The sequence below is a fragment of the Notolepis coatsorum genome, assembly GCF_963971535.1.
Source record: "Notolepis coatsorum genome assembly, chromosome: 17".
NCBI classification, from domain to species: domain Eukaryota; kingdom Metazoa; phylum Chordata; class Actinopteri; order Aulopiformes; family Paralepididae; genus Notolepis; species Notolepis coatsorum.
This window is the reverse complement of record NC_140181.1, coordinates 28,566,865-28,586,944: the sequence shown is the minus strand read 5'-3', so window position 1 is coordinate 28,586,944 and position 20,080 is coordinate 28,566,865.

Sequence of the window (20,080 nt, the reverse complement as noted above, 5' to 3'; positions counted from 1 at the left end):
TTAGTTACACACAGTCCTCATATCCCTCCTAGTTACACACAGTCCTCATATCCCTCCTAGTTACACATACACACAGTCCTCATATCCCTCCTAGTTACACATACACACAGTCCTCATATCCCTCCTAGTTACACATACACAGTCCTCATATCCCTCCTAGTTACACATACACACAGTCCTCATATCCCTCCTAGTTACACACCTCATATCCCTCCTAGTTACACGCACACGCACACACCCACACCCACAGTAACACACACACAGTAACACACACACACACACGCACGCACGCACGCACGCACACACACACACACACACACACACACACACACACACACACACACACACACACACACACACACACACACACACACACACACACACACACACACACACACACACACACACACACACAGTTGCTTATGTCTAATACTGACTGCAAAAATATGAAGAATAATGTAAAACTATTTTTCACACACATACATACACTCACACACACACACACACACATACATACAGTAACACACACACAGTAACACACACACACACACACACACACACAATAACACAGGCACGCACACACCCACACCCACACCCACACACACAGTACACACACACACACACACACACACACACACACACACACACACACACACACACACACACACACACACACACACACACACACACACACACACACACACACACAGTAACACAGCCACAGTACACCGTCCGTAATCCTAGTCTATCTAATTTGAGCTAAACCCCAGCTTAGTGCTAATCTAAATGTTTGCCTAATCGGAGCATCGGTTGTCCATGCATACACAGACCAGGCCGTACTGGGATAATCAGGCTTGAGACTGCTGGGGGTATGTATAGTATGCAGTACCATACAACTCCTAATAGAAACGCAGACACTTATTTACTATCACAGTGATGTCCCTTTATCAGAGACAGGGTGGAAATGAAGACAAGCTTTCATTTTCTCAGAACATTTGACTAACATGTCAAAGCTGGATAATATATACTATAAAATCATATAGATAGATAGATAGATAGATAGATAGATAGATAGATAGATAGATAGATAGATAGATAGATAGATAGATAGATAGATAGATAGATAGATAGATAGATAGATAGATAGATAGATAGATAGATAGATAGATAGATAGATAGATAGATAGATAGATAGATAGATAGATAGATAGATACATAGATAGATAGATAGATAGATAGATAGATAGATAGATAGATAGATAGATAGATAGATAGATAGATAGATAGATAGATAGATAGATAGATAGATAGATAGATAGATAGATAGATAGATAGATAGATAGATAGATAGATAGATAGATAGATAGATAGATAGATAGATAGATAGATAGATAGATAGATAGATAGATAGATAGATAGATAGATAGATAGATAGATAGATAGATAGATAGATAGATAGATAGATAGATAGATAGATAGACAGACAGACAGACAGACAGACAGACAGATAGATAGATAGATAGATAGAGAGAGAGAGAGAGAGAGAGAGAGATAGATAGATAGATAGATAGATAGATAGATAGATAGATAGATAGATAGATAGATAGATAGATAGATAGATAGATAGATAGATAGATAGATAGATAGATAGATAGATAGATAGATAGATAGATAGATAGATAGATAGATAGATAGATAGATAGATAGATAGATAGATAGATAGATAGATAGATAGATAGATAGATCTATCTATCTATCTAGCAGGGTAGTGAAGAAGAAGATGAGAAGGGACAAGATAAGATATGTTGACAACCTACAGTAGCATGTGAGGCAGAAGTAGCAGCCAGACAGAGGAACACGAAAGATCTTTACAGAATCACAAGACAACTAGCGAGGAAGAACAGAACCATTAGCCGACCAGTGAAGAATAAACAGGGACAACTCATCACACAGGAAGCCCAACAGCTGGACCACTGGAGGGAACACTTCCAGGAACTCCTAAATAGACCTCCCCCAGAAATAACACCAGAGATCAGCAGTATCCCATCAGAAACATTGAAGGTCAACTGTGGGAGGATATCTAAGGATGAAATAACCAGAGCCATCAAAAAGATGAAGGCTGGAAAAACACCAGGAGTTGACAACATCCCCCCTGATATTCTGAAAGCTGATCCCAAAGCGACCACAGAGGTTCTATACCACCTCCTCAACATGATCTGGGATACAGAGGTAATCCCAATAGAATGGTAAATGGGCTTAATGGTCACCATTCCAAAAAGAGGAAACCTCAGTGAATGCAACAACTGGAGAGGCATAATGCTCCTGTCCGTCCCTAGCAAGGTTCTTTGTAGGATTATCTTAGATAGGATACAAGCAGCCTTAGACTGTCAGTTGAGGAAAGAGCAAGCAGGTTTTATGAAGGATAAGTCATGCACAGACCATATTGCTACTTTAAGAATTATCATCGAGCAGTGTGTTGAGTGGCAAAACTCCCTGTACATGAATTTTGTTGACTTTGAAAAAGCATTTGACAGCCTAGATAGGGAAGTGTTTTGGAAACTCCTAGGTCACTATGGCCTACCGTCTAAGATCATCAACCTAATAAAGAACATTACCAGGATTTCAATGGCAGGGTTGTCTTCTTTCTCCTTTGATGTTCCTCATTGCCATTGACTGGATCATGAGAAGAACAACTAAAAATCAATGGACAGGATAGAGGGGACAGTGGACCTTGTTTACCCAGCTCGGGGACCTGAATTTCGCAGATGACCTTGCACTAGTCTCTGAAAACCGCACACACATGCAACAGAAGACAGATTACAGGTTACAGACTAACAGTGATCAGCTTGGACTCAAGATCAACACTGGAAAAACCAAGACCATGAGGTTAAATCCAAAAACACATGATCCAATCACACTGAGGGGAGAGGCCATAGAGGACGTGGAGCACTTCACCTACCTAGGGAGTAACATCAGCAGGGATGGAGGAGCAGACAGGGACATAGAGGCACGCATCAGCAAAGCACAGGTAGCATTCAGGATACTCAGGCCAATCTGGTTGTCCAAGCAACTCTCCAACAACACCAAGCTACGTATCTTCAATACCAATGTGAAGACTGTCCTGCTCTACAGCTCTGAAACACTACCGAGGGCCTCACAAGCAAGATCCAGGTGTTTGTCAACAAATGCCTGCGCTACATCCTCAAGCTGTGGTGGCCCATCAAAACCACAAATGAAGAGCTGTGGAGGATAACCAACCAGGACAGCATAGCTACCACCATCAAAAGGAGAAAGTGGAACTGGATAGGGCATACCCTTAGGAAGGACTCAAACAACATCACTAGACAGGCCTTGGACTACAACCCGCAGGGGAAGAGGAAAGCCGGTCGGCCGAGAAACACCTGGAGACGTTCCACACTCCAAGACCTAAAGGACATCGGAGTGAGATGGCAAAAAGCAAAGGCCCTGGCCCAGAAGAGAGTGAGATGGAGAGCTCTGGGGGGTAAAGACTAAGAGGATTAAGTCAAGCAAGTCACCTTTCATACAGAAACTGCAGTTCAAAGGGCTTCACAACATAGAAAATACAGGAAAATGTGCAGACATAAAATCACAGTTTTTCACATTAGGATCTAACATCCCAACAGGCCACCTGGTTTATGGTTTGATTCAGTTTAAAAAATAGACAATAATAAAAAGAGTAAGATAGAATAGACAGAGTAAAATAGTGCTATAAGTAGTAGAATAGAATAGACATGAAATGAGCACATAAAGTGCAGATATATAAAATCAGTTTTCTTTTACAGTGCAATAAAATAATTCTGGATTACTGTTTAACAGTTTAAAAGTCGTCTTTACCTTGTCTGTTTGGAATCCACAGTTTAAAACCTGACAGTCTTCTCTCCTGTTTGAAACCCACTTTGACCCTTCAAACCTCCCGCTCAGGGTAAACCTCCCTCTCAAGGCGCAGTTCCCTCTCTCAGGGTGCAGTTCTAAGCCTGGGTTCTACACAGTTTTAAAGCCTGACAGTCTTTCTTGTTTGATACCCACACAGTTGAATAGCTGACAGCCTTGAATCTGTAATAAAAAGCAACAGACAGAGTAAAATAGTGCAGTGCAATATGCAATATAATAGTAGAATTAAAATTATGCAACAGTGTAGTGCAATAAAAAGTTAAGTAAAATAGAAGTGCAATAAAATAGAATGGACAGAGTAGCTACAATAGTGCTACAGTACAATCAACAGCGGAGTGTATCAAAAGGCTATAGATTCAAGATTCAAGAGGTTTATTCATCACATACAAGACATATAGTGAAATGAAGGTGGCCATGCCCGCTTCGATTGTGCAAAAAATACAAATAATAATAATAATAGAATAAAATAGAATAGAAATAAAATAGACAGAATAAAAATAATAAGATACAATACAAAAGGCAATGAGTCCTATGTACACTTCTATACAATATACAGTTCTACCCTATGTCACTATGCTATCCTAACTATACTAAAAAAAAAACATCCAGTTATATATTTTTTTAAGTTTTCCTTTAAAGTGACCCTTTTTCTTTCCTTTAAAGTGACCTCTTCTCGTGTGATTAAAGTGACCTGTGGTGTGTTTGTGTGTGAGAGAGTGCAGAATGTGTGGTGTGTGTGTTGGCCAGGTCTTGCTCGAAAAGGAGATATTTGATCTCAAGTGACTACCTGGTAAAATAAAGGTAAAATAAAATAAAAAAAAAAAAAAAAAAAAGGGGGTGCTCCAGTAGCACACCATGTTACCGCGCTGCGTCGCGGGACTCCGTGCTGCGTCACGGATCTGGTTGACTCCGAGTTCGATTCCCGGACTCGCCGTCATTTGCCGAATGTCTCCCCCTGCTCTCTCTCCCGTTTCACCCTACAACTGTCGGTCATGCTTGACCAGAAAAGCGATAAACGCTAAAAAATAAAGTAAAAAAAAAAAAAAAAAAAAAAAATTGTGCTTGTGTGTGGAGAGATCAGTGTTCAATGTTCTGATGGCCTGGGGGAAGAAGCTGAGCCTGAGGCCCCGTTTAGACGAGCGTTTTGTGAACAGAAACCGCAAAAGTCATCTTGCGGTTTCACTTTAAATTTTACGTTTAGACGAGCGTTTTGGAGTGGAATTCTCCGTGCAGACGACGCTGTAACGACGGAGACCTGCTGTCACACGATTGGCGCATATGTCACATGACGTGCTGTGAAGACCTGCCCTACTCTGCCTCTGATTCGCAGACTGTGGATGGGGAATGTGATTGCACCAAAGCAGAGTCACTCACAGACAGTGGGTCCACTCACGCCGCGGGACAGATTCTTGTGTATTTAACCCTTTCACTGCCACACGACAGCCGGTTGTGTGATAGTAAAGGGGTAACCTTCTGTCGTGTGGCAGTGAAAGGGTTAAAAGTACTGCCAATGTAGCCTTCAGGTGATCTCCGTTGATATAAGTCAGACATACTTGCTTTGTTTACGTCTCGGCTACTGGCGCATACCTGCTACCTGTGACGTAAGCAGTACGCGCGACCAGAGCCGTGACAAACCTTTCGTCATCGTTTTATCAGATTTATACGTTTTAACAGTTTAGACGAGAGCGCAAAGCTTTTGCGTTTCTAGGAATTCCACCCTGGAAGGTAGTCTCACTTTTTTGCGGTTTCACCCCGTAAAAACGCCGTTTCCGTATAAACGAAAGGCACATCCGAAAAAATATTTTTGCGAATTCACCTGCTAGCGTTTCCGTCTAAACGGGGCCTGAGTCTCTCTGTTCTTGCATGCGGAGGCGCTTGCCTGACCGTAGCCGCTTGAACAGGCTGTTGTTGGGGTGGTGAAGAGGTATATGGTGAAGAGGTACGTTTTTATTTCTTTTTATTATTTTTTATATTAAGAGATCTAGCTTCCCTAATGTCCATATGTAGTGTGTTCCATAACTTTGGCGCATAGTTTGCAAAGGCTGCATCCCCGATTCTCTTTAGGCTGTGGTTTGGAACCTTCAATAGAGCAGTAGTAGATGATCGCAATGTTCTAGAAGGCACATAGTTGACTAGAGAATTTGCAATGTAGCTTGGTCCAGTTCCATTTAGTGCTTTGTATATAAGGAGGAGGACCCTGAAATCAATTCTAAATGTTACCGGAAGCCAGTGTAGGTTAGCTAATACTGGACTGATGTGGTCTCTCCTCTTGGTTCTAGTTAGTAGCCTAGCTGCAGAGTTTTGAATGCAGTCGTTCTGTTATTTTTTGGGAGGCCGGTGAGGAGTGCATTACTGTAGTCAAGTCGGCTTGAAATAAAGGCATGGGTCCGTTTTTCAGCGTCTTTTTGATTTATAAATGGCCGTACCTTAGCTATGTTTCTAAGGTGGAAAACAGGATGTTTTTGTCACCTTGTTGATGTGTGATTTAAATGGTTCCTGTGTTACAGGCAGCCATGTTGGAAGACAGAACTACACACACATTCTGTGCAAGACCTCTATTAGTGCACATCGATGATGTAGTGGTTAAGACCCCCCCCCCCCTCCCACCTCTGGAGCCACATGTAATCTGCCTAGCTTAGTATTGAGTTTTGCTATAAGCTTCTCTCCTGTGTCTCTCTCATTCTGCCTCCCTCTTAGCCCTCCTACGGTCTCATTACAGAAACATAATGATGGGAGAGGACTGCCCACTATCCTTTTTAAATGAAAGAAAGAAGATATCCTGAATCATCCCTCCTTAATAGACCTCACACAGAGCTCCCAGTAAGGTTTAGAAGGTGCAGATGTATTGCTCGTGGAGAATTTGGCTAGTCTGCAGTAGGATACATAGTAGGACTGCCTGAGACATAGTAGGCTAAATTGAAGGTCCAAATGTGACCCTTTACCACTGTGTCAGTGGATTTCCTAGCACAGGAGAGCCCAAACCAATTACCTGGACGCGATGGTAATTTATAGAGGTTACATACATGAGTCCTACTGTAAGAAGGGCCCATAATGTCAGGTTTTGGAAATATTTAGTGTGCTTATTCACCTGGTACTACTGTATTGACTGTATTGAGTAGCCGTGGCCACTAATGCCACTGCATGCTACCTACTCTACTTGACTCTACTCGCTATTGGTACCTGGTACTTAGTTTGTTTTCCACCGGCCGTCAGTGTAGCTGGTCGTCATAGGGTGCCGTGACGCCACCTTCAACGTGACACACACATCACACATATCGAACTAGCTATGAAACCAGTGCCATTTTTTGCTAATATACGCTAGCCGCAATGCTAATGGTTATAATGGGAAATCCCAGTCACACTAGCACATAAGCTAACAAAATTTGCTATCTTTTTGTGAGACTAAACTCTTTGTTCTTGCTGGTAAATTATGTTGCTCTTTGATTTGTTTCATCAATAAATGAGGCAGAATACACTGTGAATGTGGGTGAAGCTGGGTAGCGCAGTGGACTAAGCACTCGCCTACCACCGCAGAGACTCTGGGATCTAATCCAGATGTCAGCGGTACCTCCGGCTTGGTCAGTCATCCCTAATAACACAATTGGCAGTGTTAGCGGGTGGGAAGCCGGTGGGGTATGTGTCCTGGTCGCTGTAAACTGTGACTCCTACTGGTCGGTCGGGGCGCCTGTTCAGCAGGGAGGGGATCTGGGGGAAATAGCGTGAACCTCTGCCCGTGTTACGTTCCCCCAGTGAAACTCCTCACTGTCAGATGAAAATAAGAAGTATCGGAGGAGGCATATGGTAGTTCTACACCCTCCCCAGGCCGACAGTGGGGCAATGTGCACAATGACCAGGAAGGGAATTGGCATAACGACTAAATTGGGATGGGTGAAAAATACAGAAAGCCCAAAAAATTAAAAAAAATTAAAATAAAAATAAAAAAAGAATACACTGTGAATGTATAGTTTTTTGTTTATTGCACTTTGTTTTCACTGCAAACAAACAATGAATGCTAATGTTTAGTATTCGCGAGGCTATTTAAAGCTATTTAAAAAGCGAGTTTGTGTTTTTGTACAGGACACCCGTGTAGTGCAATGATGACGTAGTGCTGATTCTCTCTTCTGATCAATCAATGTTTCAGGTAACTTTTTGGTACCCATTCCACCCACTTGGAATCTCGACTAATTTCGGCAATGGAAAACCGTAAAGGCGGAGTAGACAACTCGGGCCGAGCATCTGGAAGTATGGAAGAGTACAAGGTAGCAGCCTATATGCTATGCAAAGAGGTACGGGCTGCAAAACGGCGATATGTGAACAAGATGGAGACACAGATGGCACAGAACGACACAAGAGGCTTATGGCGGTGAGTACGAACGATAACTGATTATAAAGTCAGCCCCCCCTCAATAGTGAGTGCCGATGCCTCTCTCGTGGATGAACTCAACTCCTTTTATGCCAGGTTTGGGGTGAGCAGTGGCGACATTAGCTCACCGGCTAACGACGTCACTGACGCGCCGGCTGCCGCGGGGAGGGGGGGTTCATCCGCGGGGGGGGGGGGGGGGGACACACACTCTCTCATTGACGGAACACAGTGTGAGATTAGCGTTTATGGGAGTAAATACTAGGACAGCTGCAGGTTAAGATGGGATAACAGGATGAATACTAAAGTCCTGTGCAAATCAGCTGGCCCCAGTATTTACAACCATATTCAATATATCCCTGGCTGAGTCCATGGTCCCTGCCTGCTTCAAAGTGTCCACTATAATCCCTGTACCAAAAAACTCCTCTCCAGCAGGCCTAAATGACTACAGACCGGTGGCACTCACCTCTGTGGTCATGAAATGCTTTGAGAGGCTGGTCAAGGACCACATCTGTGCCTCTCTCCCTAGTGACATGGACCCACTGCAGTTTGCATATAGGACAAACAGGTCCACTGATGACATGGTCTCCCAAGTACTACACAACACCCTATCTCACCTTGACAGACAGAAGGGGGGCTATGTGAGATTGCTGTTCATTGACTATAGTTCAGCTTTCAACACCATAGTCCCCACCAGACTGGTTGACAAGCTGATCGATCTGGGTCTGAGCTTTCTAAGGGTCAGGGTGGGGGGGGGTCATACCTCCAGCAAAATCACCCTGAGTATCGGGTCCCCCCAGGGCTGCATTCCGAGCCCCCTGCTGTATTCACTGTACACACATGACTGTGTGGCCAGGTTCAGCTCCAACTCCATAGTGAAGTTTGCGGACGACACGGTGGTGGTGGGGCTGATCTCTAACAATTACGAGAAGGCCTATCGGGAGGAGGTTGATAAACTGGCACGCTGGTGCCGGGATAACAGCCTACTCCTGTACATTGGTAAAACCAAAGAGCTGATTGTGGATTTTAGGAAAATACAGCAGGGGACACACACGCCACTGTGGATAAACGGGGCTATTGTGGACAGGGTGAGCAGTTTCAAGTACCTGGGAGTCCACATCACAGAGGACCTGACATGGTCAACACACATAGATTCTGTGGTGAAAAAGGCGAAACAGCGCCTCTATCACCTGAGACAGTTAAAGGAAGTTCAGAGTATCGGGGAAGATGACTGGAAACATCACTGCCTGGTTTGGAAATAGCACGGCACAGGACAGGAAGGCACTCCAGAGAGTGGTGTGCTCAGCAGAGCGTACTACGGGTATTGCACTACCACCCCTGCAGGACTTATATAACAGGAGGTGCAAATCCAGAGCCTGCAGAATAATGAAAGACCCCCACCACCCCAACAACAGCCTGTTCAAGCTGCTGCGGTCAGGCAAGCGCATACGTACACACGCTACGAGAACAGAGAGGGCTATGTGAGATTGCTGTTCATTGACTATAGTTCAGCTTTCAACACCATAGTCCCCACCAGAGAGACTCCGGCTCAGCTTCTTCCTCCAGGCCATCAGAACACTGAACACTGAACTCTCCACTCACAAGTACACATGAGCACACACACACACACACACACACACACACACACACACACACACACACACACACACACACACACACACACACACACACACACACACAAATCAAATCAAATCAAATTTGTTTATAAGGCCCGACACACGTTAATGTCTTCTTTAAACAAGTCAAGAAGAAAACATAACAATAAGTCAAGAACAGAACAAGAACACCATAAGGTCCAACAAATTTTAAATAAATGCAAATAAATGAAAGAATGCAAGCACTCCCAGACATACCCCACGCGAAGGTAAGGAAAAACTCACTAAAACCTAACAATAGGGAAAAATGCTCCACAGGCAGTGTGGAGGAGAGAAACCTTAGAAGGGCCATTCAAGGGGGGATCTCCCTTCTTAGATGTCGGTGATAGTAGTTGTTGTGAAGGGCCAGATTAAACCGAATATATATATTTATTTATATATATATATTTAATTGTATTTGTATATTCTCTAATATTCCCTGATATCCCTTGTATATTCCTTGTACAATATGCATTGAATATCCATTCTAGCCTACTGAACATCCCATAATAGTCTCCATTCTACTATTGGTCGAGACCTTGGTGCCAGGCTGCCATACCCCTCAGACCCAGTTCAAACGTACCGCTCCACATGTACGAACAAGTCCTAGTTCCGCGTAGGAATCTGACTACCCCCACTAATGGGACTATTTGTTCATAGTGCGTATATATACTGCGCTACTAAAGTAGGACTTTCTTTTCAGTCCAGTTTCTTACCCTCCAATAGAGTCACAGACGTAAAGCCTCCCCGCGACGCCACGTGTGGGAGTAAGGCCAAGTTCGCCTACCATCGGTATTGAGACATCGTGTATATTAATATTTGAATAGTCATATTTGGCACTATATCGTCGAGTTGGACGTAGTCTATTAAGCTAATAATAGTCTGTTAATATATAGTGCTTCGTGCGGTGAGAATACTACCGTAGTCAGTACCCCATCGTTTCGGGCAGAGAACTGGCTGCTTACCCAGGGTGGTTGACCCCATGTGAAGCTGCACCCGAGGAGCCCCAGAGCCGACGAGCGAGTGGACCTGTATACCGGATTATTCTACCGACGACAGCCCGCCTTCCCAGGCACGGATTATGCTTTGTATACTTTGATTATTCCATGGATAAAGACCCCCGACACTGCTGTGTGTTGGAACCCCCCCCCCTGGAGAGGACGCAAGGTGAGGAGACGCTCTGCAAGACGAGGTCGCTTCACGTCTCTCCCCCGTGGACCGGAGAGAGCCGGCCCACAAAGAGTCCACCTGCTTTCATCTGTGGTCCAAGGATCGCCGGCGCATTGAACGGCACTACAGTGGGTTCACCTGGGATACCCTTGGCCGGACGAGGCAGCCGGATTCTACCCCCCCCCCCCCCCCCTCCTACTCCTGTCGGCTTACAAGCGACCGGATTAACCCCCTTAGTGTATCCAGTCTTATAATCATTAAAGTATCATTGCTGTTATTCCTTAACTATTCCAGGTCGTATATTTACCACCTGCGCCATCAGAGATTGGACATTCTCTATTGATATACCGACGAATACTCTTTGCCATAAAAGTGCATACTATTTCAATTCATAAATGTAATTAAGTGATTACGTGCTTGCTCTACACACCATTGCTGTGTAGTAATAAACGCATACTTCGACTTCGTACATTTGTGTTGGATCCGTTTCATCTACGTGAGAGTGTTTATGATAATATATTTATGCCGTGTACTGGGTGGCCGAATATTAAGTACAAAGGTAGTGGTAGTAAGTATCATATCTAGTAATACAGTCAGGGAATTGTACCCCTCAGTTACAATTGGTCCTTCGAGCCGGATGGTAATTAGTGTAATATTAATATAGTGTTATTAATATTGAAATGGCCTATGATGAACACTCCACGAAACGATCCTCCTAACCAACGCCCGCAGCGCGAACGACGGCTCCCTCAGTACTTAGAGGCTTACGCTGTCAGTCAACAACCTAGTCTTCTACTAACAGTAAACGCGGTAAAACTAGAAAGTAAAAGTATGTCTAACCCCAACGCCCAGACTACCCCGACCATAGAGGCCCCTACGGGCTCTAATGTAACTGACCAAGTTCACGGTGGGGACCAGTGGGAACCAGACATGACTTCACACCCCGCCAGTACTGAAGAAGTAGTCCCCGATGAGTCCCGGGAGGAATACAACGCTACCGAGAGAGAACTCGGCACGGAAGAAGACGGGGAGAGCACCGTGGAGATAGAGCTCCAAGGCTCCGCAAGGAGTACCCCGAGGGAAGGCTCCCCTATACAACCGCCTTCTCCCAGCGAGGCAGAGAGGACCCTACAGCAGGCCTTCCTCATCAGCCTGAACGCCGCTGCTGAACGCGACCGACTGCAGATCCAGCAGCGAAGCGAACACGAGCAGATACGTCTAGAAATAAGACGCATTCAGATGGAAGAGAATGTGGCCCGAGAACGAGCCGGTGCTCAACGGGACGCAGCGCGCGACAGACAGCAGTCGCAACTAATAGAACAGCTGATCAGACGGACAACACCCTCTCCCTCCGCCAGAGGCTCCAGGAACTCGTCTAGACACACCTCCAGGGCGGCATCCCCTAGCCGAGTAAACAACCCTGAACTTGACCAACAGACGAGGTCTATACCCCCCACAGACCACCTCCCCCCACCGGTCCAAGCGAGACCTAGCAACCGGGAAGGAGCAGCATATCCTGTGGAGAGGCTAAACCAGAGACTACAAGCACTGGATGACCTAACTGAAGACGAAGAGGAAGAGGAGGAGAACCACGCCCGAAGACAGCACAGTACTCTACCAGACCAGGAGGTCCGGTACAGCCCAGGCTATACTCCCGCGGAGCTGCGCTACAGACCCCCGACTCTATACACGGGTGAGCACGACGCACGACCCGCACCGAGGAACAGCACCTGGACAAGCGGGCCATGGTACACTGCCGGTACCAGCCCATACCAAGGAGCGGGAGGAGACTCGCCTAGGAGGCCTCTCCCCCAACGCTCGCCGATGTATCCACAGTCAGCGTCATACATTGGCACGCCTATGGTACCCGACTTCACCCAAGAGAACCGGGCCCAGTATACAGAACTCCGCATGTGTCTGGAGACCATGTTGGTGGATGTATTGGATGAACGCCACAAATACGCCATCCTACTGAAGCACTTAAAGGTACCCCGCGCACATAATATAGCGCTCGCCTACGCGACTTCCACCACCCCATACACAGCAGCGCTGGTAGCATTGGACCAGAGGTATGGGCGCATATGGGATTACGTGATCCAGGAGATCCGACACATCGACCGCTTACCCCCAGCAATAGACAATCGAGCACTGGACGACCTGTCCATCAGAGTGCAGTCCCTGGTAGGGATGTTGGGAGCGCAAAGAGAGAAGGGGAGGCATGAACTTTACGCCAACTCAAATGTGGAAAGGATTCTGGAGAAGCTGCCGCCCGCTCGTCAGGAGCGCTTTAGGCGGCAGAGGGACCACAGAGACCCGAATGGCCCCGAACCGAACCTCCTCGATCTAGCAGACTTCCTGGCGAGAGAAGTCAGCAGCCTACGGCTAGATACACACTCGGCCCCTCCCTACTCGGCGTTCTGCTCCGCTTCCGCCAGGAGAAGGTGGCCATCAGCGGGGACATTAGGGGAGTGTTCCTGCAGGTGAGATTGGTGGAGGCGGACGGGCCCCTGTTGCGGTTCCTGTGGAGGGAGAGGCCAGGAGATGGGCACCCAGCCATCTACCAATGGGAAGTCCTCCCCTTCGGAACGACGTGCAGCCCCTGCTGTGCTACATTTGCACTACAGAAACATGTAGCAGAGGACCCAGCAGCGGACGAAGAGGTCCGACACAGCGTAAAGAACAGCTTCTACGTAGACAACTGTCTACAAAGCCTTTCAACCCAAGAAGAAGCCGAGGCTCTCCTGATTAAACTCCGCGCCTCATTGATCAAAGGCGGCTTTGATCTCAGGCAGTGGGCCAGCAGCGATCCGCAAGTACTGCGCAGCCTCTCCTCCGAGGACAAGGCAGCCAGCAGCGAGACCTGGATGGCTACAATCCCGGGAGAAGCCCAGGAGATGACCCTGGGATTGGTGTGGCGATTCAAAACAGATTCGCTTCACTACAGACACAAGCCCCTGACTACGGAGCAGGGAAGGCCGGCGGCGGCGCCGACCACCAGACGGAGTGTGTACACAACACTCGCCCGACAATATGACCCGCTAGGATGTATTCTACCGTACACCACCAGGGCAAAAATGATTGTACGAGCATTGTGGGACAAGGACCAGGGCTGGGACGACCCCATTCCCGCACACGTTGCATCCACCTGGAGAGAGTGGGAGATGGAGCTCCACTCACTCCCAGGCGTTAATATGCGCCGAAGCTACTTCCCACCCACGGTGAGGCCAGAGACATGTAAAATGGACTTACACGTCTTCAGTGACGCCTCAGAGGTCGCATACGGATCAGTAGCCTACTTGCGGGCCCAAGACCAGGGGGGAGAGATCTACACAGCATTTGTCCTCGCCCGCTCGAGAATAGCCCCACGCAAGCAACAATCTATCCCACGTCTAGAGCTCTGCGCAGCCCTAGCCGGAGCGCACCTAGCCACGCTCATCCAACGTGAGCTCACCATACCGGTGTCTAGAACAATCCTGTGGTCAGATTCCACGACGGTACTCGCCTGGATCAAATCGGACTCATGCAAGTACAAAGTCTTCGTGGGAGTCAGAGTCACCGAGATTCAAGACTTAACCGAAGAGTTAACCGGAGAAACAGAGTGGCGCTACGTTGATACAAAACAGAACCCAGCTGACGTCATCACCCGGGGGATGCCCCTGGATGACCTCACCCGTCGCAATGTCTACAGTGACGGCCCCGCATTCCTAAGACTCCCGGAAGGACAGTGGCCCATGCCTATCCCGAGGGAAGCAAGTCCAGAGGAGGTGGAAAATAAGAAGTCTGTGTTCTGTGGATTGAGCACCGTAGCCTCCACCGACCCTAACATAGACGATTGCACGTCCATAGAGAGTGCACAACAAAGAACATTCCTGCGGTACCACCCGGAGTGCAAGTCCCCCGCTGATATGTCAGCAGCTAACTACGAGGAAGCAGAATTGCTTCTACTGCAGCGAGCCCAGAGAGACTCGTTCCCCGATGAATTGGCCTGTCTACAGGGAGGAAAGCCCGTCCCATCCGACAGCAGATTAATTCATCTGGCCCCCAAGAGCGACGCTCATACCCTCATCAGAGTGGGTGGTCGCCTACGCAGAGCCCCCAATCTACCGGATGACATTAAATACCCGATCGTATTGAACAGCCGACACAAGGTCACAGAGCTGATTATAAAGAAATACGATGAGGATGTACATCACGCAGGAGCAGAAAGAGTCTTCGCGGAAATCAGACGTCGTTACTGGATCCTACAAGGAAGAGAGGCGGTACGACGCTTCCAGCGAACATGTCTAGACTGCCGCAAGTGGCGCGCGCAGCCCAGCATACCAAGGATGGCTGACCTTCCTCCATGTCGCCTCCGAATCGGTGACAAGCCATTCCACTCAACGGGTATGGACTGCTTTGGCCCGCTGCACATAAAGAAAGGAAGAGGAACCGAGAAGCGGCGGGGTATTGTATTCAAATGCATGACCACCAGAGCGATACACATCGAGCTTCTCCCGACCATGAGCACAGACTCATTCCTTATGGCCTTCCGAAGATTCACATCACGGAAAGGAAGACCGTCTACCCTATTGTCCGATCATGGGACAAACTTCAAAGGCGGCGAAAGAGAGCTGAGAGAGAGCTTCCAAGCTATGGGCCCAGAACTTAAGACCCACCTCGCTCCAGCACAGGTTGATTTCCAATTCAACCCCCCAAACGCACCCCACTTCGGTGGCACTTGGGAACGAGAAGTGCGCTCCATAAAGACAGCCCTGTACGCAGTACTTGGGGCCCAGACTGTGGCGGAAGAAGTCCTAATGACAGTCCTCACGGAGATTGAGGGAGTACTTAACTCGAAGCCCCTCGGATATGTCTCCAGTGATGTGGCGGATATCGACCCAGTTACCCCCAACACACTCCTGATGGGGCGGCTAGATCCTGCATTACCCCAGACAATGTACCGGCCTGAAGAAGCGAACGGCCGACGAATGTGGAGGTACAGCCAAGTATTAGCCGACAAGTTTTGGAACAGTTTCCTACTGCACTACCTACCGTCTCTACAGACCCGCCAGAAGTGGGTAAAGGAGAGAGACAATTTGACAGAAGGAACAGTCGTCATGATTATTGATCAATCACTGCCCAGAGCTATGTGGCCGGCCGGCCGCGTAAGCAAAGTGATCACCGGTGCCGACGGCAAGGTCCGAGCAGCTGAAGTGCTCGTCCAGGGTCGCACTTACACCCGTCCCGTGGCGAGGCTCATAGAACTGCCTCGACTCCCAGACACAATCGATGATGACCATGACCCTACAACCCTATGACTTTGTGAAGTTGACTGACCCCTACAGCAAACCCTTATGTGTAAATAGACAACGCGATTAATCTGTCTCTGTTTAACTGATTAGGTCTGGGACCAATCAGGGGGTGGCTGTTGTGAAGGGCCAGATTAAACCGAATATATATATATTTATTTATATATATATATTTAATTGTATTTGTATATTCTCTAATATTCCCTGATATCCCTTGTATATTCCTTGTACAATATGCATTGAATATCCATTCTAGCCTACTGAACATCCCATAATAGTCTCCATTCTACTATTGGTCGAGACCTTGGTGCCAGGCTGCCATACCCCTCAGACCCAGTTCAAACGTACCGCTCCACATGTACGAACAAGTCCTAGTTCCGCGTAGGAATCTGACTACCGCACCACTAATGGGACTATTTGTTCATAGTGCGTATATATACTGCGCTACTAAAGTAGGACTTTCTTTTCAGTCCAGTTTCTTACCCTCCAATAGAGTCACAGACGTAAAGCCTCCCCGCGACGCCACGTGTGGGAGTAAGGCCAAGTTCGCCTACCATCGGTATTGAGACATCGTGTATATTAATATTTGAATAGTCATATTTGGCACTATATCGTCGAGTTGGACGTAGTCTATTAAGCTAATAATAGTCTGTTAATATATAGTGCTTCGTGCGGTGAGAATACTACCGTAGTCAGTACCCCATCGTTTCGGGCAGAGAACTGGCTGCTTACCCAGGGTGGTTGACCCCATGTGAAGCTGCACCCGAGGAGCCCCAGAGCCGACGAGCGAGTGGACCTGTATACCGGATTATTCTACCGACGACAGCCCGCCTTCCCAGGCACGGATTATGCTTTGTATACTTTGATTATTCCATGGATAAAGACCCCCGACACTGCCGTGTGTTGGAACCCCCCCCCCTGGAGAGGACGCAAGGTGAGGAGACGCTCTGCAAGACGAGGTCGCTTCACGTCTCTCCCCCGTGGACCGGAGAGAGCCGGCCCACAAAGAGTCCACCTGCTTCATCTGTGGTCCAAGGATCGCCGGCGCATTGAACGGCACTACAGTGGGTTCACCTGGGATACCCTTGGCCGGACGAGGCAGCCGGATTCTACCCCCCCCCCCTCCTACTCCTGTCGGCTTACAAGCGACCGGATTAACCCCCTTAGTGTATCCAGTCTTATAATCATTAAAGTATCATTGCTGTTATTCCTTAACTATTCCAGGTCGTATATTTACCACCTGCGCCATCAGAGATTGGACATTCTCTATTGATATACCGACGAATACTCTTTGCCATAAAAGTGCATACTATTTCAATTCATAAATGTAATTAAGTGATTACGTGCTTGCTCTACACACCATTGCTGTGTAGTAATAAACGCATACTTCGACTTCGTACATTTGTGTTGGATCCGTTTCATCTACGTGAGAGTGTTTATGATAATATATTTATGCCGTGTACTGGGTGGCCGAATATTAAGTACAAAGGTAGTGGTAGTAAGTATCATATCTAGTAATACAGTCAGGGAATTGTACCCCTCAGTTACAGTAGTGTTGCAGACTAACAGTTGGTAAGCATGCACTCAAGTGTGTAGTGAAACACAGATGAGTGCATGCAATAGCAACTGAACATTTTGAAAGATTAAAGATAGAGCTGATAGCGATAGCAACTGAACATTTTGAAAGATTGAAGATAGAGCTGATAGCGAATCTATTTGAGGCACAGGGGCGGCGCAAAGAGGGTCGCGTCCTCCCCGTCTTAATCACGGGACATTCAACACTCCGGTCATTGCTCAGAGACAGCCGGAGACAGGGAGATAGGGGGCGGCGCAGAGAGGGTTGCGACCTCCCCGACATCATCGCGGGACGTCCAGCACTCCGGTCACCACTACGAGACCTCCGGAGACAGGAGGGCACGCAGAGAGGGTTGCATCCTCCCGGCCTTCATCACGGGACGTCCGACACTCCGGTCAGCACTCCAGGACAGCAACTCACAGGGGGACAGGGAGACGGGACAGGCGTTAGACAGCTCGTGTGATTGTAGTGAGCGGACATAGCAATAGATACAAGTGGTAAGCATATATGTGAATAGAGTAGATATATGAAGTAAGCATATTATGTGAATAGAATAGAAGTACTTAACCCAGCAATGAAACCGCGTTGACACACCAGTTGACAGGACCACGGACAGACGACGGTAAGTAGCTGATCCAAGGCCTCGGTGGTGCATGTAGAGCAGTCACTGCAATCTTGGCCAAGACCCCGAGGCATCCATCACCTTAGTCAGCGCTAGGAGACAGGCACTCAGAGAGATGGGGGAGGGAAGGGGGGGGGGGGGGGAGGAGGGGGAAGGGGGGGGGGGGAGTTAGAGAGTTCCCATGTTTGTGGTGCTGCAAAAAAGCAGACATGGGGGAAAATAAACTTCCTAACTAAACTAGACAGATTAATCTAAAGGTCAGTCCCCGACCAGGTGAGATCAGGGTAGGTTGAAGGAGAGAGAGAAAAGATGGGTCTTAAGCAGGGATTTAAAAGCTTCGACAGAGCAGGCGCCCCTGATGACGGCAGGTAATTTGTTCCACAGGTAGGGAGCGCGGTAGACAAAGGCTCTGTGGCCGGCGGATTTCTTTTTAACCCTAGGAATCGATAGAAACCCCGCATTTTGTGAGCGCAGAGCACGAGCGGGCGAGTATCGGGAGATGAGATCGGATAGATAGAGCGGTGCAAGCCCATTTAAAATTTTGTAGGTGAGGAGTAGCACTTTAAAGTCAGATCGGGCTTGAATAGGAAGCCAGTGTAGGGTGGACAAAACTGGTGTGATGTGATGTGACACACACACACACACACACACACACACACACACACACACACACACACACACACACACACACACACACACACACACACACACACACACACACACACACACACACACACACACACACACACACACACACACACACACACACACACACACTCATGCTGCAACCGCTTTAAACAATCACTTTAAACAAAATGTCACTTTAAATAATGGAAAAGTCACTTTAAAGGAATGAGGTATTGTATTGTAGTTTAGATACATTAAGTATAATAATGACAGAGTTAAAATTGTATATTGTATAGTAGTGTACATAGGAACCAGTTTCTCAGGAACTTAGCATGTCTATTTTTATCATGCACATCTTGTGTCTTAGCTGTTTTTTTTTTTCTATGTCTATTTTATTATTGTATTATTGCACAACTGATGCAGGCATGACCACCCACCTTTCACTTTTTGCCCTGGTATGTACTGTATGTGACAAATAAACCTCTTGATTCTTGATTCTAGAGTAGAGTTGAGTCCACTAGCGGACTGGCCATCGGGAGCACCGGGAGTTGTCCCGGTGGCCTGGCAGACTGGCATGGCCTGGCTGCTCTGGCAGACTGGCAAGGCCTGGCTGCCCTGGCAGACTGGCAAATGCTTTTTTTTTATTTTTAAATGTGTTTGTTTGTGCCCGCAGTCAGGCCACTGAACTCCGAAGCAGGCCAGGTCGGTATACATGTTTCTATTTGCGCATATATAAGTTCAGGCAAGCAGGGAGGAATGCGTGATTTTTTTCCGCAGCCGCAGTTCGTGAAGACGCTCTCTGATTGGCTAGCCCGCATACAGCGAAGACCCTCTGTGATTGGTTTAGCTCCAAAGGGCTCTTCCGCCTTG